Source organism: Prionailurus bengalensis, chromosome C1 (assembly GCF_016509475.1).
Source record: "Prionailurus bengalensis isolate Pbe53 chromosome C1, Fcat_Pben_1.1_paternal_pri, whole genome shotgun sequence".
Lineage (NCBI taxonomy): Eukaryota > Metazoa > Chordata > Mammalia > Carnivora > Felidae > Prionailurus > Prionailurus bengalensis.
The window spans coordinates 108,826,337-108,851,500 of record NC_057345.1 but is presented as its reverse complement, the minus strand read 5'-3'; the positions used below and the strand labels follow the sequence as shown (position 1 = coordinate 108,851,500).

Below are 25,164 nucleotides of genomic sequence, written 5' to 3'. Positions count from 1 at the left end.
TCCCAAATATTGCTCTAAGTTTAAAAGGTGCTTTCATTTAGTTTTCTTTCCCCAACTCTACTGAGGGCTAGAAACAGCTGGTATATTATCCATATTCTACAGATAGAGTCTCAGAAAGCTTAAGTGATTGTCTGAGTTCACATGGCTCTGTATGTCATCCTACTGTGACTCTACACTCCATGTCCATTCACAACATTGTACAAATTACTGTTTCATAGGCAGATGGAATGACTCCATAGTAAGCAAGCACAACACCTCAGACTCTGATAACTCTCAAAGTCCCCCAAAAAGGAATGGATGTTAATTGAGCACATCTTTATGCAAGACTCCCTGTTACGCACTTTATGTACACTAGATAAAGAAGCTGGGTCCTTCTAGGGCCATTAGGCAAGTGACATAAGCCTTCTGGAAGGAAGGCAAGCTCCCTGGTACTGGCACTTCCACAAGAACGTAACTCACTGCCTTTAGAGATAAGCTCACTTATTTTCAACTTAGAAGGCAACTCGGACTTTTCCATCACACCACTCTGTAACCTACCAGCCTGAGCCTGAGTTGTTGGCTGGGGCTTCTTCATGCCATCAGTGACGGTTTTATCTACAACTTCTGTTTTATCATAACTTTAGAATGTTATTACTTTCACAGCTTGGTTATGGGCCATTATAGAGAATGCTGGCTGGAGACTAAGTGTCCTAAGTGCAAAACTTTACCTTCATTTTTTTTTTTCTGTATGTTCAATGGAAAAGAGTTAACTCCTCCCTTGCCCCTTTTCCTACCTTGAGAGGTGGCTAGGGTCATATATCCATTTACTTAACAAAGAGCTTTGCTCTCAGGAAAAAAGGTCTTTGTTCTGAGGCCATTAATTACAGCAGTAATTTGCAAAGTATGGCCCCAGACCAGCAGCACCCAGTATGATGAGCACCCTCTAAGATGATCTCCAAAGACCTCACCTCATTGGTGTAGGCCCTTGTCTGAGCCTCTCTTCTTGAGAGTGGGCTGGACTTAGTGACTTGCTTCCAATGAACAGAGTACAGCAGAAGGGATGGGATGCCACTTCTGAGATTAGGTTATAGAAAGGCTGTGGCTTCCGGGGTGCTTGGGTGGCTCAGTTGGTTAAGTGTCTGACTTTAGCTCAGGTCAAGATCTCACGGTTCATGGGTTCCAGCCCTGTGCTGGAGCCTGCTTCAGATACCAGGTCTCCCTCTCCCTCTGCTCCTCCCCAACTTGTGCGCATGTTCTCTCTCTCTCTCTCTCTCTCTCTCTCTCTCTCTCTCTCAAAAATAAATAAATGTCAAAAAAAATTAAAAAAAGAAAGGCTGTGGATTCCATTTTGGGGGGACTCTCATGGATCCCTTGCCCTGCAGGAAGCCAGATGACATACTGTGAGTAGTGCTGTGGAGTGATTCGTGTGACAGGGAACCGATGTCTCCAGCCAATAGCCAGCAGGGCTCTGTGACCTGTCACAGGGCAAGTGTGGAAGCAAGACATCCTGCAGTCCAGCCTTGAGATGAGTGCCACCACTGCCAACATGTTGACTACAGTCTTATGAGAGATCCTGAGCCAAAGTCACCCAGCTAAGTCAGGCCAATTATGCAGTAATGGATAACCAGTACCCTTGGGAACAGGTTCAATCCTGTTCCCAGATTTTCAATCCTCATCAAGACTTTCTGAATTAGAAATTCTGGGGGTGGGTCCAGCAATCTGTTTATAATACCTTCTAGGGATTATGTTGCAAGGCTAGTTTGAGAATCACTATACTATAGAGACAGGCAAATAAGAGAGAGGCAAGGCAGATCAGGCTGTTGTGGTGTTCCTTGTGTGCGTCCTAGGGTAGAGGGTCAGGGAGCAGACTGTGGGGTTAGATAAACTGAGGCTGAATCCTGGCTGTGGCTCTTAGCAGCAGTATAACTCTGGGCAACTTACCTTAACTTCTTCTCTATTTGTTCATCTGTGAAATGGGAATACTAATTCCTCTCAAAAATGTTATATGAATGAAATGAGATAGTGAACATGCAGCACTTAGCATAATGCTTGTCACATATATATTACATCAATATACGGCAAACCAATATTGTGGTTTATTAATAGGAAGACACAACTGAGATGGCTGTGGTAGTAATAAAGTCCTATCTTTCTGGAATGATTTGCTTTCAGGTCCTACCTCAGCACTTCACTGAAAAAATGCTACTTAGCATTAAACTCATTCTCCAATTTTTCATTTCTATTTTGGAGTGTCTTCAAGGCTTTCTTTGGGTAAATTTCTAGTACAAATCTATAACTCTCCTTATAGTATTGGGCAGTACAGATTTAGTTTATCCAGTTTGCATCCTTGTAAAGTAACCTTGTTACCACAAATTAAGAAGTTGCTGTTCTAATGTCTGTCTGTTTAATATTAGACATTTTATCAGCCAGCACAAGCAAGGCATATCAAAAGCCACTACTACATAGTGTAAGACATAGGTACACTATCTTGTGAAACTAGAACTTTATAGAATAAAGGAATATTCCTGTAGGTAGACCACTTTCTGAAGTCATTCCACAAGGCTTTCTTTTAAAAAAAATTTTTTTTCAATGTTTTTATTTATTTTTGGGACAGAGAGAGACAGAGCATGAACGGGGGAGGGGCAGAGAGAGAGGGAGACACAGAATCGGAAACAGGCTCCAGGCTCTGAGCCATCAGCCCAGAGCCTGACGCGGGGCTTGAACTCACGGACCGCGAGATCGTGACCTGGCTGAAGTCGGACGCTTAACCGACTGCGCCACCCAGGCGCCCCAAGGCTTTCTTGAGCACATAGTATGTGACAGACAGCACTGCAGATGCTAGAGATTCTGCAGGAAAAGAACAAAGTTTGCTGCCATGGAGTTTCTTACGCAATGGGAACACAAAAATGGACAAAACAGTCCCAGCTTTTCAGGAACTCAAAATATAGTGCATGATAGGGACATATAAATGCATGAACTTCTATATATAGATTAAAAGTATATGGCAGATAGTAGGTACTAAAACAACAACAGCTCCTCTGTTCTTAACTGCTAATTTAAACACTAGAGCAGCTTTATGGATAAGGCAGCTAAACATTGAAGGAGCTATCATTTGTTAAGTACCCACTGTCCACCTCTATAACCCCAAAAGAGAAAAATTAAGAAAAGATGAGACAATGGCAGGTGAAGAATTTCAATAAAATCTGAAAAAGGGTAAGTGGATACAGGAAAGGTAAATGACATAGCTGAGCACAGGAAGCTGACTAAAGGAAAGAAGTTATCAGGCACTGTGCAGGACAGACACAAGTCCTAGGGAAACATCAGAGGCTTTGGGTTAAAGTCTGTGTGTGAAAGTGTGGCCCCCCCCCCAGTAACCTCCTCTAGCTCAGTCAGCCTGGGGACTATGCACATTTCCCTCTCCATTTCTCCATTCTCCTACACCATCTGTCAGCCAAATTAAAACACAGAAACTTATGGCATTGAATATTTGTACAGAGGACTCAGATTCTGGGATAGCACACTGATTGGTGAAAGCAGTGGAGAGATCTGGGATGAAAACAGGGATAGAAAAAAAAATTCTGCATAATGAACTGTATGTTGGTCACTCAGCTCCCTGCTGCATTCCCAAAATGAGGCTACAGTCCCTGGGTAGGAGGTGGGAAAATACTTCTCTGGTAAATTTACCCACCCCAGAGAAAAGACCTCTAAATACTGATTTGTAAAATGAGCAACTTCTCACTCAATTGTCCTATAGTGAAGCCCAGTAGTTGATTAACTCCCAACATGACCATAAGACCAAACAGATGTTTGGTGTTTTACCCTTAATAAATATGAAATGCAGCCAAAGGCTGCCACACATTTAGGGAAAAACTCCAATACACTAAAAAGACCAAAACAAAAAAATAGGAAAAGAAAAAAAAACATCAAATAGAAAATGTGGGGAAGAGAAGACTTCAAAAAAGCTAAAATTGGTAACTTCAAAAACAAAGAGGAAGACACTAACCATGACACAAGAGAATGATGCTATGAAAAAATAAACAACAGTTCTGGCCAAGAGGGCACTGACACACCACTCCCTTTTCTCCCTCCCTCTCTCCTACTAAGTATAGCTACAAACTTGAGAGTTATACATAAAACAAAAGTATAAAGGCTGTGAATGATACAGAGAAGAAGGCACACAATCTGGGGATTCCAGAATGCAACAAACAATGAGTTCCCTGGGTTTTCTTATACCCCACATATGGGTGCTGGAGAATCTTGCAACCTGGAAATTCCACAAGGCACCGACATTAAAGCCCCAATGAAAGCTAGAGGACTGGTCTAGCAAGACAGAAAATTTTAGACAAGAATTGCTCGATCCTCACATGGTGAAAACCATGCAACATTCCTTCATTCCCTGCTTTCCTCAGCAAAGCATGAGTGGGGAACTTCCAACCTCACCTAGCCATAACTGGGAATAATTATCCAGACAGACAGTGTTGAAAAGGCCTAGTGGGAAGTGGAGACTCTGATCCCCTGTCATTGGTAATGAGGCTCTCCTTCATCGTGTCTTTCATCCCTTACCTGGTAGTAGACAGGCATCTCTCTCCTGCCCTGCTAGGGTGATGTAGAAGAAGGCATAGTAGAGAGCCAGGACCTTTACCATCACTTAGCATTAATAAAGCTTTCTGACTCCATGGGTAGCAGTCTCCTGATCAACAGGGAAGGATTAGTGGAGTTCTAATGGTGAACCTTAACGCCCATCCTGACGAGTAACAAGACATTCATCCCTGCATCAGGTCATCAAAAAAGGCCACATAAGAAATCTGTGAGTTCACCCACACCTGGCAGTAATGAGGCAGTTCTTACTTTATCCCACTGGAGTAGTAGTAGAGGTGGTCTGCAAAACAGAAGGTTTAAATAAAATACAGAGACTCAAAATGTACTACCCAAAATTCCCAGAATAAAATTGGAACTTGTCATACCAGGAATGAAGAAAATCTCAACTTGGACAAGAAAAAACAGTCAACAAATGCCAACATTGAGAAGACACAGATGCTAGATATATCTGACAAAAATTTTAAAGCATCCATCATAAAAATGCTTCAACAAGCAATAGAAATACTCTTGAAACAAGTAAAAAAAGGACATCTCAGAAAATAGAAAATCTTAACAAAAATAGAAGATATAACTAAATGGAAGTTGTAGAACTTAAAAATATAATAACAAAAATTTAAAAATTAAATGATTTCAAGAGAGAATGGAGAGGACAGAGAATCACTGAACTTTAAGATAGAAAAAGAGAAATCCCACAGTCTGAACAGCAAAGAAAAAACAGACTGAAAAGATAATTAAGTAGAAGCTCAAGTACCTGTGAGACTATAAAAATCAAACATTCTCAAAAGAGAGAAGAAGGTGGGTGGCAGTGAAATGTATTCAAAGGAATAATGGCTAAACATTTCCAAAATTTGGTAAAAGACATAAACCTACTGACTTAAGAAGCTGAGCAAATCCCAAAATGGATAAACTCAAAGAAATCCACATGAAGAAACATCATAATCGAAATTCTGAAATCTAAGGACAAAGACAAATCTGGAAAGCAGTAAGATAAAAAAAGAACTTCCTTATAAGGGGAAAGCAATTTAAATGACATCCTCAGAAACTGTGGGTGCCAGAAAGAAGTGGTACAACATTTTCAAGTGTCATTTTTTTAAAGAAAGCAATTGTTAATGCAGAATCCAATATGCAGTGAAAATATTCTTCAGGAATGAAGGAAAAATCAAGATTTTCTCAGAGAAGGGGTGTCTGGGTGGCTCTGTGGGTTAAGTGTACGACGTTGGCTCAGGTCATGATCTCACAGTTTGTGAGTTCGAGCCCCGCATTGGGCTCTGTGCTGACGGCTCAGAGCCTGGAGCCTGCTTCAGATTCTGTGTCTCCCTCTCTCTCTGCCCCTCCCCTGCTCATGCTCTGTCTCTCTCTGTCTCAAAAATAAATAAACATTAAAAAAAAAAAAAAGACATTCTCAGAGAAAGGAAAACAGAGAATTTATTACCATCCAATATACCCTTAAAAATGGTAAAGGATGCACCAAACACAGTAGAAGAAAGAAATAAATGGCCTCCGAATTAGTAAGGAAGAAGTAAAAGTGTCACAATTTGCAGACAAAATGATACTACTTATAGAAAAAAACTATTAGCACTAATAAAGAAATTCAGTAAAGTTATAGGACACAGAATTAACTTGCAGAAATATGTTGTCTTTATACACAAATAATGAATTAGCAGAAAGGGAAATTAAGAAAACCTTTTCATTTACAATTATATCAAAAAGAATGAGATACCTACTAATAAATTTAATTAAGGAGGTGGAAGACCTGTACTCTGAAAACTAGAAGGCACTAATGAAAGAAACTGAAGATGACATAAATAAGTAGAAAGATATCCTATGTTTATGGATAATAAAAATTAATCTTGTTAAAATAACCATACTACCAAATCAATCTATAGATTCAGTATAATCTCTGTCAAAATATTAATATAATTTTTCACAGAACTACAACAAATAATCCTAAAATTTCTATAAGACCACAAAAGATCCCAAATAAGCCAAAGCAGTCTTGAAAAAGAACAAAGCTGGAGATTTCAAGATATACTACAAAGCTATAGTAACCCAAACAGTATGGTAGTGGCACAAAAATCGACCCATAGATCAATGGAACAGAATAGGAAGCCCAGAAATAAACCCACACTTACATGGTCAATTAGTCTATTACACAGGAGGCAAGAATATATAATGCGGAAAAGTCAACCGCTTCCATAAATGGTGTTGGTAAAACTGGACAGCTACATGCAAAAGAATGAAACTGGACTACTTTCTTAAGTCATACGCAAAAACAAACTCAAAATGGTTTAAAGGTCCAAATGTCAGACTTGAAACTATAAAATTCCTAAAACAAAACACAGGCAATAAACTCTTGGATATTGGTCTTAGAAATATTTTCCTGGATCTTACTCCTCAGGCAAGGACAGCAAAAATAAACAATCAGGATTACATCAAACTAAAAAGCTTTGACACAGCAAAGGAAACGAGAAAACGAAAAGGCAACACTCTGAATGGAAGAAGATATTTGCAAATGACATACCTGATAAGAGATTAATATCTAAAATACTTAAAGAACTCATGCAATTCAACACACACAGACACACGCACACACACACACAATCCAATTTAAAAATGGGCAGAGGACTCAAATGACATTTTTCTAGGATGACACAGAGATGGCCAAAGACACATGAAAAGATGCTTAACATCATTAATCATCAGGGAAATGCAAATCAAAACTACAATGAGGTATCACCTCATACCTATCAGAATGGTTAGTATCAAAAAGACAAGAAATTAATGCTGGTAAGAATGTGGAGGGGTGTCTGGGTGGTTCAGTTGGTTAAGCATCTGAGTCTTGATTTTGGCTGAGGTCATGATCTCACAGTTCATGAGTTTGAGCCCTGCATCGGGCTCCTTACTGACAGTGCAGAGCCTGCTTGAAAGCAGGGAAGCCCCCTGCTTGCTTGCTCTCTAAATAAATAAATAAATAAATAAATAAAGTACACTTAAACAAATTCTTTAAAGGGGGCCATGATGGCAAAACAGCATGAAAGTTTTTTTTGCATCTCTCATCCCTGAAATATAGTCAGATTAACACTAAACCATCCTGCACACCTAGAAAATTGATCTGAGGATTAACACAACAATCTGCACAATCTGAACCACAGAACTTGGCAGGTACACAGTGCAGAGAGGTGAACTGGGGGAGAGAGAAGTCGTAGAGGGCAAGGACCTGTTTTTGCTTGCTGAGAGAAGAAGGAGATGGGGTGGTGGGGGAGAGTATGGGAAAAGCATACTCCCCTCCCCCAAAAGCAGCTGGAGAGAAAGCAGAAAAGTGACAATAGCCACAGACACTAAACAAAAAAGGGAGAAAGGAGAAAGGAGAGGGTTTCAATACCATTAAGACACTATAAACAGGGGGAGTGCACAGTCTGAAACTCTGCAGCTCCATATCTGATGGTGCTCCGGTGGGAAGGGCGAATCCCCAGGAGCAGAGAGTGAGGTCTGAGGGGTTCTCTGGCCACATGGGGAGATGCAGTTCCTCTGCTGGGAGGATATTAGGTAGTGTCTGTGCAGCCTTGCCAAAGGCAAGGGTCCCAGTGGACCCCAGAGATCAGCCGCATTTGCTGGTGTTGAAACAAGGATGTTGAGGGGTGAAGCCTGGCACCAGATGTGTGTTTTGACTTGCCATAGTCCCTAAAACACTGCTGCTACATGGTTGCGTGAACTTTTTCTGGGGCAGGCTGGCACCCAGCCACAGTCTCTGGACATCAGCAGTAGGGTGGTCCCACAAACGTTCCTGGGTGAGGCCAGCACCCAGCCATTGCTCGGTGAGACCTTCCTGTAGAGGGGCAGAATGGGTCAGAGCCACAGTACCTCAGAAGAGAGGGGTTGGGAAACACAGTCCCATCTGAGATAAAACTCAGGAGGGAGGTGCTGCCTGGCAGTCTGATGGCTTGGTCATGGACAGTGTAGAAGTGAGAAGAAGGAAGCTGGAGACAAAAGACTGGTGTGCGATTGCTGATCGGGGAGAACAGAGTTCTGGTACTAGAGATTGGGTAGCTGGGGACACCATTTTCACCCCTCTGGCACTTGCGCATACACAACTACATGAGCTGCAACAATCCACCCCAGTAAGCTAAACAGCGCCATCTAGTGGAGAATGGAGCTGTTACACTAAGCCCCTTTGAACTGGACGAAACATCCTCTCAGTTTATGTCTGCTTAGTTTAAGGATTATAAAGTGCTTCATAGTTTGACTTCTAGGGGAAACTGGATGTAATTTCAATCATATTTCATTCTGTTCTCTGGTCCATCTATTCAATTTTTTTCCTTTTTCTTTTCTTATTCTTGAATAAAGAGAAAAAATTATTTTTATTTTCTGTTTTTATATAAGAAAGATTTTTCTTTAATCTTTTTCTACTATATTTTCACCTTTTTGTTAACTTTTTAAATTCTATTTTAATTTAATCATCTCATTTTATTCTATTTTATCATATTTATTTTTCCAAATTTTCAAATGTTTTCCTTTTTTTCCTTTCCTTTTCTTTTCTTTCCTGTTTTTTCTATATTCTAGCAAGCTTCTTTCAACAACCAGACCAAAACACACCTAGGATCTATCATCCTTTATTTGATTATTTTGTGCTGTTTTAAATTAAAAAATTTTTATTTATTCTTTTTCTTCCTCCAAAATGACAAAATGAAGGAATTCACCCCAAAAGAAAGAACAGAAAGAAATGACAGCCAAGGACTTAATCAACACAGATACAAGCAAGATGTCTGAACCAGAATTTAGAATCATAACAATAAGAATACTAGCTGGGGTTGAAAATAGATTGGAATCCCTTTCTGCAGGGATAAAAGAAGTAAAAGCTAGTCAGGATGAAATAAAAAAAAATGCTATAACTAAGCTGCAATCTCGAATGTATGCCACAGTAGCAAGGATGAAAGTATGGATGAAGCAGAGCAGTGAATCAGTGATATAGAGGACAAACTTATGGAGAATAATGAGGCAGAAAAAAAGGGAGACTAAGGCAAAAGAGCACAATATAAGAATTAGAGAACACAATATAAGAATAAGAATATAAGAATTAGAGACTCATTAAAAATGAATAACATCAAAATCATAGGGGTCCCAGAAGATGAAGAGAGAGAAAAAGGGATAGAAGGGTTATGTGAGCAAATCATAGTGGAAAACTTTCTTAACCTGGGGAAAGACAAAGACATCAAAATCCAGGAAGCCCAGAGAACTCCCTTTAGAGTCAACAAAAACTGACCATCAACAAAGCATATCATAGTCAAATTCATAAAATACTCAGGCAAGGAAAGAATCATGAAAGCCGCAAGGGAAAAAAAAATGACCTTAACCTACAAGGGAAGGCAGATCAAGTTCGCAGCAGACCTATCCACAGAAACCTGGCAGGCCAGAAAGGAGTGGCAGGATATATTCAATGTGCTGAATCGGAAATATATGCAGCCAAGAATTCTTTATTCAACAAGGCTGTCATTCAAACTAGAAGGAGACATAAACAGTTTCCCAGAAAAACAAAAACTAAATGATCTGTGACCACTAACTCAGCGCTCCATGAAATTTTAAGGGGGACTCTCTGATGGGAAAAAAGATGAAAAAACAAACAAACAAACAAACAAACAAACCCAAAAGACCAAAAGCAACAAAGACTAGAAGGGACCAGAGAACACTACCAGAAACTCCAACTCTATAGGCAACATAATGGCAATAAATTCATATTTTTCAGTACTCACTCTAAATGTCAGTGGACTAAATGCTCCAATAAAAAGACATAGGGTAACAGAATGGATAAGAAAACAAAATCCATCTATATGCTGTTTACAAGAGACCCATTTTAGACCTAAAGACACCTTCAGATTCAAAGTAATGGGATAGTGAACCATCTATCATGCTAATGGTCACCAAAAGAAAGCCAGAATAGCCATACTTACATCAGAAAATCTAGATTTTAAAATAAAGACTGAAACAAGAGATGAGGAAGGGCATTATATCATAATTAAGGGGTCCATCCACCAAGAAGATCTAACAATTGTAAACATTTATGCTCTAAATGTGGGGAACCCAAATATATAAATCAGTTATTTACAAACATAAAGAAACTCATTGATAATAATATCATAATAGTAGGGGACTTCAACACCCCACTCACAGCAATGGACAGATCATCGAAACAAAATCAACAAGGAAACAATGGCTTTGAATGACACACTGGACTGGATGGACTTAACAAATATATACAGAACATTTCATCCTAAAGCAGCAGAATACACATTCTTCTCGAGTGCACATGGAACATTCTCCAAAATAGATCATATACTGGGACATAATCAGCCTTTGACAAGTGTAAAAAGATTGAGATCATACTGTGCATATTTTCAGACCACAATGCTATGAAACTCGAAATCAACCACAAGGAAAAATTTGGAAAGATAACAAATACTTGGAGTCTAAAGAACATCCTACTAAGGAATGAATGGGCTAACCAAGAAGTTAAAGAGGAAATTAAAAAGTACTTGGAAGCCAATGAAAATGATAACACCACAACCCAATACCTCTGGGGTGCAGCAAAGGCAGTCATAAGAGGGAAGTATATAACAATCCAGGCCTTCCTAAAGAAGAAAAAAAGGTTTCAAATAGACAACCTAACCTTACACCTTAAAGAGCTAAAAAAAGAACAGCAAATAAAACCCCAAACCAGCATAAGACAGGAAATAATAAATTTTAGAGCAGAAATCAATGCTATCAAAACCAAAAAAAAAAAAAAAAAAAACCACAGTAGAACTGATCAATGAAACCAGAAGCTGGTTCTTTGAAAGAATTAAGAAAATTGATAACCCAGTAGCCAGTTTGATCAAAAAAAAAAAAAAGGAAAGGACCCAAATAAATAAATAAAATCAAGAATGGAAGAGGAGAGATCACAACCAACACAGCAGAAATACAAATAATAAAAGAATATTATGAGCAATTATACACCAATAAAATACACAATCTGGAAGAAATGGATAATTTCTAGAAACATATAAACTACCAAAGCTGAAATAAGAAGAAATAGAAAAACTGAATGGACCCATAACCAGTAAAGAAATCAAGTTAGTAATCAAAAATCTCCCATAAAACAAGAGTCCAGGGCTGGATGGCTTTCCAGGGGAGTTCTACCAAACATTTAAAGAAGAGTTAACACCTATACTTTTAAAGCTGTTCCAAAAAATTGAAATGGAAGAAAAATTTCCAAACTCATTCTATGAAGCCAGCATTACCTTGATTCCTAAACCAGACAAAGACCCCCTAAAAAGGAGAACTACAGACCAATTTCCCTTATCAACATGGATGCAAAAATCCTCAACAAGATACTAGCCAACTGGATCCAACAATACAGTAAAAGAATTATTCACCATGACCAAGCAGGATTTATATCTAGTATGCAGGGCTGGTTCAATATCCACAAAACAATCAATGTGATACATTACATCAATAAAAGAAAGGACAAAAACATGATCCTCTCAACATATGCAGAGAAAGCATTTGACAAAACACAGCATCCTTTCTTCAAGGGTCAAGAAAGTAGGGATAGAAGGATCATAAGTCAAGATCATAAAAGCCATAAATGAAAGACTTGCTGCTAATATCATCCTCAATGGGTGAGCTTTCCCCCTAAGGTCAGGAACAAGACAGGGATGTCCACTCTCGCCACTGTTATTCAACATAGCATTGGAAGTCTTAGTCTCAGCAGTCAGACAACACAAAGGAGTAAAAGGCATCAAGTCAGCCAGAAGGAGGTCAAACTTTCACTCTTCACAGATGACATGATACTCTATATGGAAAATGCAAAAGATTCTACCAAAAAGTGCTAGAACTGATTCATGAATTCAGCAAAGTCGCAGGATATAAAATCAATGCACAGAAATCGGTTGCATTCCTATACACCAATAATGAAGAAACAGAGAAATCAAGGAACTGATCCCATTTACTATTGCACCAAAACCCATAAAATACCTAGGAATAAACCTAACAAAAGAAGTGAAAAATCTATACACTGAAAACTATACAAAGCTTATGAAAGAAATTGAAGAAGACACAAATAAATGGAAAAAGATTCCATGGTCCTGGATAGGAAGAACAATTATTGTTAAACTGTTGATACTATCCAAAGGAATCTACATATTCAGTGCAATCCCTATCAAAATAACACCAGCATTCTTCACAGAGCTAGAACAATCCTAAAATTTGTATGGAACCAGAAAAGACTCCAAATGCCAAAGCAATCTTGAAAAAGAAAACCGAACCTGGAGGCATCACACTCCCGGACTTCAAGATGTATTACAAAGCTGTAATCATCAAGACAGTATGGTACTGGCACAAGCACAGACACTCAGATCAATGGAACAGAATAGAGAACTCAGAAATGGACCCACAAATGTATGGCCAACTCATCTCTGACAAAACAGGAAAGAATATCCAATGAAATAAAGCGAGTCTCTTCAGCAAATGGTGCTGGGAAACTGAACAGTGACATGCAGAAAAATGAACCTGGATCACTTTCTTATACCATACACAAAAATAAACTCAAAATGGATGAAAGACCTAAATGTAAGACAGGAAGCCATCAAAATCCTCTAGGAGAAAGCAGGCAAAACCTCTTTGATCTTGGCCACAGCAACTTCTTACTCAACACATCCCTGGAGGCAAGGAAAACAAAAGCAAAACGAACTATTGGGATCTCATCAAAATAAATAGCTTCTGCACAGCGAAGGAAACCATCAGCAAAACTAAAAGGAAACTGACAGAATGGGAGAAGATATTTGCAAATGACATATCAGATAAAGGACTAGTATCCAAAATCTACAAAGAATTTACCAAACTCAACACCCAAAAAACAAATAATCCAGTGAAGAAATGGGCAAAAGACGTGATTAGACACTTCTCCAAAGAAGACATCCAGATGGCTAACAGACATATGAAGAAAATGCTCAACATCACTCATCATCAGAGAAATACGAATTTAAACCACAATGAGATACCACCTCACACCAGTCAGAATGGCTAAATTTAATAACTCAGGCAACAACGGATGTTGGCGAGGATGCAAAGAAAGAGGATCTCTTTTGCACTGCTGGTGGGAATGCAAACTGGTGCAGTCACTCTGGAAAACAGTATGGAGGTTCCTCAAAAAGTTAAAAATAGAACTACCCTATGACCCAGTAATTGCACTAGTAGGTATTATACAAAGGATATAGGTGTGCTGTTTTGAAGGGGCACATGCAACCCAATGTTTATAGCAGCACTATCAATAATAACCATAGTATGGAAAGAGCCCAACTGTCTAAAGAAGATGTGGTATACAACCCCCTCCCCCGCCCTCCCCCCCCCATATATAGTAACTTGGAAATCAAAAAGAATGAAATCTTGCCATTTGCAACTACAAGAATGGAACTAGAGGGCATTATGCTAAGTGAAATTAGAGAAAGACAAAATCATGTGACTTCACTCATATGAGGAATTTAAGATACAAAACAGATGAACATAAGGGAAGGGAAGCAAACATAATATAAAAACAGGGAGGGGGACAAAACATAAGGGACTCTTAAATATAGAGAACAAACAGAGGGTTGTTGGAGGGGCTATCGGAGGGAGAATGGGCTAAATAGGAAAAAGGCATGAAAGAAGACACTTATTGGGATGATCACCGGAGTTATACATAGGGGATGAATCACTGGAACCTACTCCTGAAATCTTTGTTGCACTATATGCTAACTAACTTGGATGTAAATTAAAAAAAAAATAAAGCTCATGTTCAGAGAGATGAAAAAGAAATAAATAAAAAATTTTTAAAAGGCAAAAAAATTTTCTTAAAAAAAGATGTGGAGTAAAGGGAACCCTTGCACAGTGTTAGTGGAAACATAAATTAGTGCAGTCACATGGAAATTTTTTTCCTCAAAAAATTAAAAATAGAAATAGCATATGATTCAGTAATTTCACTTCTGAGTATTTAACTGAAGAAAATGAAAACACTAATTTGAAAATAAATATGCACCCCTGTTTACTGTGGTGTTATTTACAATAGCCAAGATACAAAAGCAGCCCAAGTATCATCCATAGGTGAATGATAAAGAAGATGTGGTGTATATACACGATAGAATATTACCCAACCTTAAAAAAGAATGAAATCTTGCCATTTATGACAACATGGATGGACCTAGAGGGTGTTATAGTAACTAAGTTAAAGTTAGACAAAGACAAATGCCACATGATATAATTTATGTATTTGTGGAGTTAAAAAAACAAATGAACAAACAAAACACTAAAAATAGACTCAGAAATACATAGAACTGGTGATTACCAGAGAAGAGAGTATGGGAGGATGGGGCAAACAGGTGAAGAGGGTTAAGAGGTACAAACTTCTAGTTACAAAATAAATAGACCCTGGGGATAAAAAGTACAGTGTAGGGGACATCAATAATGTTCTAATAACTTTGTATGGTGACAGATGGGAACTGCACTTGTTGTGACAATTTCATAATGTATATAATTGTCAAGTCACTCTGTTGTCTGCTTTAAACTAATACTGTATGTCAACTATATTTCAATTAAAAAATGTCTAAAGAAAGCATTGAAACAGATGGTAAAAGTCAGAATCTTGCAACAAACATCAGGAAAGAAAAACAACTATGTAAAGAGTAAAAGCATAGGTAAATATAACAGACATTCCTTCTCATCTTGAGATTTCCAAATTATGTTTTGATATCTGGAGCAAAAGCTATAACATTACCTGAGGTGGTTCACAGTATATTTAGAGAAAATATTTAAGATAATTATATTATAAACAGAAGAGGGTAAAGGTAGGTAAGGTTTCTGCTTTACTTGAACTGCAAAATGTGCACACCAGTCATATTTAAAATTGTATATATACAATGTAACACCTAGCCAACCACCAAAAAAAATTATAAAAAGAGATTAAAATATGCTAGACATACATAAAAATGGAATTCTCAAAAATACTCAAGAAACCCATAGGACTGAGGGAAAAAGAACATAGAAACAATAAACAGAAGACAAAAAATAAAAATTTTAAACATAAATGGTCAATAGTATATGGTTAAAAGACCAATTACAAGTGGAGAAGGGCAAAGTAGATGATATAACCAAGTATATGTGCGCTGTACGAAACTCATTTCAGAGGTAATGATATAGGTAGGCTGAAATAAAAAGGGTGGAAAAAGTGGCTACTGAGCACATGTAGAAAACCAGTTCAGTCTGTAGGCAAGGGACAGAACCCAAGCTTGAGTTTTGGCAACACCTTCTGGAAAACAAAAGGGAGACTGTCACACCTGGGCTGGTGCTTTGCAGGATGTAGAAGGCATATAAACTTAAGAAACCAGAAGAGGGGATAAGAAGGATGAAACAGGTTAATACCAGGTCTGAGAAAGCCTCAGAATCACCAGCAGAGCTAATAGCAGGTATTTCTGTCCTGAAGGCAGTAAGTCAATTTGAAGACAGCAATGTACAACTTCACAGAATGTGAAAAATTAAAGGAAAATAACATTCCCAAGGATCACTTTAATGTTCCAGTAACCAGCAGAACAGTGGTTACCCGGGGCTGGAGAGTAGGAGAATTGGGTGATGTTGTTACAGGGTACAAACTTGTACCTGGTAGATGAATAATCTTGGAGATCTAATGCACAGCACAGTGGTTACTGTATTATAAACTTCAAAGTTGCTGAGAGACAAGATCTTAAATTTTCTCATCACAAAAAGAAATGAAAATTATGTGACAGGATAGAGATATTAGCTAGGGCTGGTAACCATATTGCAATATATAACTCCATCAAATCAACACATTATACACGTTAAGCTTATGCAATGTTATGTCAAGTCTATCTCATTTTTAAAAAAGAACTCTCAATATTCCACTGTAAAAAGTAACAATTCGGTTAGAGAATGAGGAACACATGAAGGGACATTTCACTGAAGAAGATATATACATGGCAAGTGCTACAGACTGAACGTCTGTCCTCCCAAAATTCACATGTTGAAATCCTAACCCTCAGCGTGATGGTATAGGGAGGTGGGCCTTTGGAAGTGATTAGTCCTTGAGGGCAGACCCTCTTGAATGGGATTAGTGCCCTTGTAAGAGAGGCCCCAGAAAGCACCCTGTTCCTTTTTGCCTGTGACATTACAGTGAGCAGAAGGTCATCTATTAAGTGGACACTCACCAGACACCAAATCTGCCAGTACCTGATTCTGGATTTCCCAGTGTCCAGAACTGTGAGAAATAAATAAATTTTAGGCTATCCAGTTTGTGGTATTTTTTTTAACAGCAGCCTGAGCTAAGATAGCAAATAAGCACATGAAAGATGTTCAACATCACTAGCCCTTAGGGAAATGTAAATCATAATCACAATGAGCTATTACCACATGCTTACTAGCACACATAAAATGAAAAACATCTAAAATTTCAAACGTTGGTGAGGATGCAGAAAATTGGATCTCTCATACATTGATGGTGGAAATGTAAAAATGGTATAGCCACTCTGGAAGAATTTGGCACTTTCTTAAAAAACTAAAAATATACCTGCCATACAACTCAACAACCACACTGATGGGGATTTATCCCAGAGGAATGAAAACTTTTGTCCACTCAAGAACCTGTTCTTGAATGTTTATAGGAACTTTACTTGCAATAGCCCCAAACTGGAAACAGCACAAATGTCCTTCCACAGGTAATTGGTTAAGGAAGATATGGTAAAGCCACACCATGGAATAGTATTCAGCAATAAAAAGGTATGAACTATGGATATACACAACAGCTTAAAAAAAATCAACGGATTTATGCTGAGTGAAAGAGGCCAATCTCTAAAGGTAACATTTTTGAAATGGCAAAATCGTAGAGCTGGAGGTCAGATTCATGGTTGCAAGTAGTCAGGGAAGGGGAGGAAGGATGTGACTGTAGAGGAATGTAGCACCAGGGTAATGGAACAGTCTCTATCTTGCTCATGGTGGTAGTCACATAAACCACACGTGTGATAAGATGACAGAGTCACTCAAGCATCCTACCAATGTCAGTTGCTGGCTTTGATATTATTCTATAGTTACATACAGTGTTACATTTGGGGAACTAGATGAAGGGTACCCTGGATCTCTCTGTATTATTTCTCAACTTCCCGTGAATCTATAATTATTTTAAAATAAAAAGTTTAAAAAAGAGCAAGAGGGAAAAAGAAAAAGCAAATCTAGTTAAGTAAATATGTGCTAACAAAAATTAAAACAATTAAATTAAGTTTTAAAAAAATAGCAACAATACCAAACCAAAACAAAAACTATAAGATTATAGTATTTATTACTGATGGAGATGTGGGGCGGTGTAAAATGCTACTGGAAATATGAAATATTGTAGCCTTTTTGGAAGACAATCTGGAATCAATTAAAGTGTAAAAATGCTTATAATCTTTGGCAATTCGACTCAAGACTCTATCCACTAAAATGTACTAATCTAGGGGCGCCTGGGTGGCGCAGTCGGTTAAGCGTCCGACTTCAGCCAGGTCACGATCTCGCGGTCCGGGAGTTCGAGCCCCGTGTCAGGCTCTGGGCTGATGGCTCAGAGCCTGGAGCCTGTTTCCGATTCTGTGTCTCCCTCTCTCTCTTCCCCTCCCCCGTTCATGCTCTGTCTCTCTCTGTCCCAAAAATAAATAAACGTTGAAAAAAAAAATAAAATGTACTAATCTATAAAGTTATATATATAAAATGGTGTTTACTAAATGAAACTGGAAAAGTGTGTAGCTATCTATGGGTGAAATGAGGAGCAAATTTTGAGACCCTTACAGCATGGAATATTATGCAGCCCCATTACTTATAATTACAAGTAACTTGGGAACATTTCCATAAATGTTGTTAAGGATAAGATACAGGAAAGGGTGTTTATATAGGTGTGAATGCACATGTACAAGTATGTATTTATATATGATTATAAGAGTATGGAGAAATAAGGGCACCTGGGTGGCTCAGTAGGTTGAGTGTCTGACTTCAGCTCAGGTCAGGATCTTCCGGTTTGTGAGTTCAAGCCCTGCGTCAGGCTCGCTGCTGTCAGCACCAAAGCTGTCAGTGCACAGCCCACTTCAGGACCCTCTGTCCACCTCTCTCTCTGCCCCTTGTCCACTCATACTCTCTCTCTCTCTCAAAAATAAAATAAACATTAAAAAAAAGAGTATGGAGAAAATATAGAATGTCAGTCACTAGGTTGGAGGCATGGGCTAATGGGGGACCACAATGAGGTGATGCTGAGGAGGTTAGAAGGACAGTGGTAACATCTCTATGATTAAGAACAGCAAGAGTGTGGGTGCCTGGGTGGCTCAGTCATTAAGCATCTGACTTTGGCTCAGGTCATGCTCTCACAGTTCATGAGTTCAAGTCCCCATATCTGGTGAGCTCAAGCCCTGCTTCTGGTGAGCTCGTGAACCTCTTCTGGTGAACTTGTGCCCCACTTCAAGTGAACATGAACCCCAGGTAAGCCACACGTTCCCCCACCCACCCTCTCTCTCTTGCTCCCTTGCGCCCTCTCTCTCGAAAAAAACCACAACAGCAAGAGTGATACCCTGTTTTGTAACAAATTGTGTATGTGACTTTGAGTGTGTTTGCATAAATTGAAGAATAAAATGATGGTCACCAAAATATTGGGCTGATTACAACAAAGTGGGAGGATTACAGAGAATTTTTATGTTCTATTTTAATATATTGTTGGAGTTCTTTATAATGAGCATGTATTATTCATACAACCAGAAAAAAAGTCACTTTTATTACAAAATAAAATTTAGAGGACAATGAAAATATTCAATAGGAGGGTTGGAAATATATCTGAGAAAATCTCTCCTCTACCCCCCCAAAATAAAACAAAGATGTAGAGATACCATTCACAGAAATTTTAAGAATATTAAAGCCTTGTAAAGGAGTTGCAACCTCTAACAGGAGTCCCAGGGTGAAAAGGAGAGAACAAAATTATCAAATAAATCTTATATATATTTTCCCAGTACTGAAGGTTAAGAGTCTCCAGGTTTAAAGGGTACACTGAATGTTTAGCACAATGAATAAAAAGAAACTCACATCCAGAACAATTGCTAAGAAATTTCATTACACTAGGGATAAAAGAGAGAACCTAAAATTCTTAGGAGGCTAATGAGGGATGTTCTTGAACACAATAAAGGACTAAAGGAGGCCTCAGGATCCAAGAAACAGGAAACCAGAGGAAAAAGCTGTATCTTGGGAACTAGTTCAACTTACGGCAGGAGGTCAGAAAGTTCTGGAAGGAAGGTCTCGAGGAGAAAGTAGAGACTTGATAGAATGCTGATGTGTTGGAATATTTAGAAAATAGTTTATAAGTGATCTCATAGTTAAATTTAAGGATAGATTTATAGAAAACCACACATATGAAAAATGCAATAATTATTCACTATAGAAAAAAACACATAAGAAATGTCACTGTAGTCCACTGCTTTGCTTTACATTGAAGAATATCTTCATATCCATAATGATATAATCACTTGTTATGGACTTAAATGTATGTTGGGAAAGAAGGTATAGGAAGATGAGAATGGAGGGGGGATGGAATGCAAGATGCGGAATCTTCATGACTATCATAACTGGAAGTCAATAGATAATATTTTAAAATAATAAATCAACATGGCAGTTTGAAATTACCATTAAAACCTAACTTGGTTTTCTCTGGGCAGGGGAAGGATGGGCCAGGTGGCTGTCATTTTCAAAGAAGTCTTCTGACCTTTCACTACCTCCAGTGAGGGGGAGGACCAGCTGCCACAGCACCTGGACACTTGTCAGAATGGAAACCTCAGGGCTCACCCAAACACCTGAATCAGCACCTGCGCCCCAATGGAGCCCTGGTGATTTACATGCACTTTAATGTTTGAGAAGCATTATCTAAGTACTTTGTGATTTTATAACCATGTGCATGCATAATTTTGATAATTTTAAAAAATGGGATAAAAAAGAGAAAATAATACATTCTGAGTAACTTATCTGCAAAGATGTTCAATGTAGCGTTATTTATGGGTTAAAAAGTGGTAAACTACCTAAATGTTTAAATCAACAGAGAATTGATTAAGAATTGTAATGAGTATATACAGTTGAATAGCACGCGGCCATTAAACTAATGACATAAATGTGCTTTTCTCTAATTAAACTTTTTTTTTTATGAAATTTATTGACAAATTGGTTTCCATACAACACCCAGTGCTCATCCCAAAAGGTGCCCTCCTCAATACCCATCACCCACCCTCTCCTCCCTCCCACCCCCCATCAACCCTCAGTTTGTTCTCAGTTTTTAAGTCTCTTATGCTTTGGCTCTCTCCCATTCTAACCTCTTTTTTTTTTTTCCTTCCCCTCCCCCATGGGTTCCTGTTAAGTTTCTCAGGATCCACATAAGAGTGAAACCATATGGTATCTGTCTTTCTCTGTATGGCTTATTTCACTTAGCATCACACTCTCCAGTTCCATCCACGTTGCTACAAAAGGCCATATTTCATTCTTTCTCATTGCCACGTAATATTCCATTGTGCATATAAACCACAATTTCTTTATCCATTCATCAGTTGATGGACATTTAGGCTCTTTCCATAATTTGGCTATTGTTGAGAGTGCTGCTATGAACATTGGGGTACAAGTGGCCCTATGCATCAGTGCTCCTGTATCCCTTGGATAAATTCCTAGCAGTGTTATTGCTGGGTCATAGGGTAGGTCTATTTTTAATTTTCTGAGGAACCTCCACACTGCTTTCCAGAGCGGCTGCACCAATTTGCATTCCCACCAACAGTGCAAGAGGGTTCCCGTTTCTCCACATCCTCTCCAGCATCTATAGTCTCCTGATTTGTTCATTTTGGCCACTCTGACTGGCGTGAGGTGATACCTGAGTGTGGTTTTGATTTGTATTTCCCTGATAAGGAGCGACGCTGAACATCTTTTCATGTGCCTGTTGGCCATCCGGATGTCTTCTTTAGAGAAGTGTCTATTCATGTTTTCTGCCCATTTCTTCACTGGGTTATTTGTTTTTCGGGTGTGGAGTTTGGTGAGCTCTTTATAGATTTTGGATACTAGCCCTTTGTCCGATATGTCATTTGCAAATATCTTTTCCCATTCCGTTGGTTGCCTTTTAGTTTTGTTGGTTGTTTCCTTTGCTGTGCAGAAGCTTTTTATATTCATAAGGTCCCAGGAATTCACTTTTGCTTTTAATTCCCTTGCCTTTGGGGATGTGTCGAGTAAGAGATTGCTACGGCTGAGGTCAGAGAGGTCTTTTCCTGCTTTCTCCTCTAAGGTTTTGATGGTTTCCTGTCTCACATTCAGGTCCTTGATCCATTTTGAGTTTATTTTTGTGAATGGTGTGAGAAAGTGGTCTAGTTTCAACCTTCTGCATGTTGCTGTCCAGTTCTCCCAGCACCATTTGTTAAAGAGGCTGTCTTTTTTCCATTGGATGTTCTTTCCTGCTTTGTCAAAGATGAGTTGGCCATACGTTTGTGGGTCTAGTTCTGGGGTTTCTATTCTATTCCATTGGTCTATGTGTCTGTTTTGGTGCCAATACCATGCTGTCTTGATGATGACAACTTTGTAGTAGAGGCTAAAGTCTGGGATTGTGATGCCTCCTGCTTTGGTCTTCTTCTTCAAAATTCCTTTGGCTATTCGGGGCCTTTTGTGGTTCCATATGAATTTTAGGATTGCTTGTTCTAGTTTCAAGAAGAATGCTGGTGCAATTTTGATTGGGATTGCATTGAATGTGTAGATAGCTTTGGGTAGTATTGACATTTTGACAATATTTATTTTTCCAATCCATGAGCAGGGAATGTCTTTCCATTTCTTTAAATCTTCTTCAATTTCCTTCAGAAGCTTTCTATAGTTTTCAGCATACAGATCCTTTACATCTTTGGTTAGATTTATTCCTAGGTATTTTATGCTTCTTGGTGCAATTGAGAATGGGATCAGTTTCTTTATTTGTCTTTCTGTTGCTTCATTGTTAGTGTATAAGAATGCAACTGATTTCTGTACATTGATTTTGTATCCTGCAACTTTGCTGAATTCATGTATCAGTTCTAGCAGACTTTTGGTGGAGTCTATCGGATTTTCCATGTATAATATCATGTCATCTGCAAAAAGCGAAAGCTTGACTTCATCTTTGCCAATTTTGATGCCTTTGATTTCCTTTTGTTGTCTGATTGCTGATGCTAGAACTTCCAGCACTATGTTAAACAGCAGCGGTGAGAGTGGGCATCCTTGTCGTGTTCCTGATCTCAGGGAAAAAGCTCTCAGTTTTTCCCCGTTGAGGATGATGTTAGCTGTGGGCTTTTCATAAATGGCTTTTATGACCTTTAAGTATGTTCCTTCTATCCCGACTTTCTCAAGGGTTTTTATTAAGAAAGGGTGCTGGATTTTGTCGAAGGCCTTTTCTGCATCGATTGACAGGATCATATGGTTCTTCTCTTTTTTTTTGTTAATGTGATGTATCACGTTGATTGATTTGCGAATGTTGAACCAGCCCTGCATCCCAGGAATGAATCCCACTTGATCATGGTGAATAATTCTTTTTATATGCCGTTGAATTCGATTTGCTAGTACCTTATTGAGAATTTTTGCATCCATATTCATCAGAGATATTGGCCTGTAGTTCTCTTTTTTGACTGGGTCTCTGTCTGGTTTAGGAATCAAAGTAATACTGGCTTCATAGAATGAGTCTGGAAGTTTTCCTTCCCTTTCTATTTCTTGGAATAGCTTGAGAAGGATAGGTATTATCTCTGCTTTAAACGTCTGGTAGAACTCCCCTGGGAAGCCATCTGGTCCTGGACTCTTATTTGTTGGGAGATTTTTGATAACCGATTCAATGTCTTCCCTGGTTATGGGTCTGTTCAAGCTTTCTATTTCCTCCTGATTGAGTTTTGGAAGAGTGTGGGTGTTCAGGAATTTGTCCATTTCTTCCAGGTTGTCCAATTTGTTGGCATATAATTTTTCATAGTATTCCCTGATAATTGTTTGTATCTCTGAGGGATTGGTTATAATAATTCCATTTTCATTCATGATTTTATCTATTTGGGTCATCTCCCTTTTCTTTTTGAGAAGCCTGGCTAGAGGTTTGTCAATTTTGTTTATTTTTTCAAAAAACCAACTCTTGGTTTCGTTGATCTGCTCTACAGTTTTTTTAGTTTCTATATTGTTTATTTCTGCTCTGATCTTTATTATTTCTCTTCTTCTGCTGGGCTTAGGCTGCCTTTGCTGTTCTGCTTCTAGTTCCTTTAGGTGTGCTGTTAGATTTTGTATTTGGGATTTTTCTTGTTTCTTGAGATAGGCCTGGATTGCAATGTATTTTCCTCTCAGGACTGCCTTTGCTGCGTCCCAAAGCGTTTGGATTGTTGTATTTTCATTTTCGTTTGTTTCCATATATTTTTTAATTTCTTCTCTAATTGCCTGGTTGACCCACTCATTCGTTAATAGGGTGTTCTTTAACCTCCATGCTTTTGGAGGTTTTCCAGACTTTTTTCTGTGGTTGATTTCAAGCTTCATAGCATTGTGGTCTGAAAGTAAGCATGGTATAATTTCAATTCTTGTAAACTTATGAAGGGCTGTTTTGTGACCCAGTATATGATCTATCTTGGAGAATGTTCCATGTGCACTCGAGAAGAAAGTATATTCTGTTGCTTTGGGATGCAGAGTTCTAAATATATCTGTCAAGTCCATCTGATCCAATGTCTCATTCAGGGCCCTTGTTTCTTTATTGACCGTGTGTCTAGATGATCTATCCATTTCTGTAAGTGGGGTGTTAAAGTCCCCTGCAATTACCACATTCTTATCAATAAGGTTGCTTATGTTTATGAGTAATTGTTTTATATATTTGGGGGCTCCGGTATTCGGTGCATAGACATTTATAATTGTTAGCTCTTCCTGATGGATAGACCCTGTAACTATTATATAATGTCCTTCTTCATCTCTTGTTACAGCCTTTAATTTAAAGTCTAGTTTGTCTGATATAAGTATGGCTACTCCAGCTTTCTTTTGGCTTCCAGTCGCATGATAAATAGTTCTCCATCCCCTCACTCTCAATCTAAAGGTGTCCTCAGGTCTAAAATGAGTCTCTTGTAGACAGCAAATAGATAGGTCTTGTTTTTTTATCCATTCTGATACCCTATGTCTTTTGGTTGGCGCATTTAATCCATTTACATTCAGTGTTATTATAGAAAGATACGGGTTTAGAGTCATTGTGATGTCTGTATGTTTTATGCTTGTAGTGATGCCTCTGGGACTTTGTCTCACAGGCTCCCCCTTAGGATCTCTTGTAGGGCTGGTTTAGTGGTGACAAATTCCTTCAGTTTTTGTTTGTTTGGGAAGACCTTTATCTCTCCTTCTATTCTAAATGACAGACTTGCTGGATAAAGGATTCTCGGCTGCATATTTTTTCTGTCTAGCACCCTGAAAATCTCGTGCCAATTCTTTCTGGCCTGCCAAGTTTCAAAAGAGAGATCAGTCACGAGTCTTATAGGTCTCCCTTTATATGTGAGGGCACGTTTACCCCTTGCTGCTTTCAGAATTTTCTCT

The 25,164-nt window shown here is 38.6% G+C and overlaps 1 protein-coding gene across 3 annotated transcripts in view; it reads right to left on the bottom strand.

The window, feature by feature from the left end:
• ARHGEF4 (Rho guanine nucleotide exchange factor 4) overlaps positions 1-25,164 on the bottom strand; it is a 296,513-nt gene that overhangs the window by 146,521 nt on the left and 124,828 nt on the right. The window lies entirely within an intron of this gene.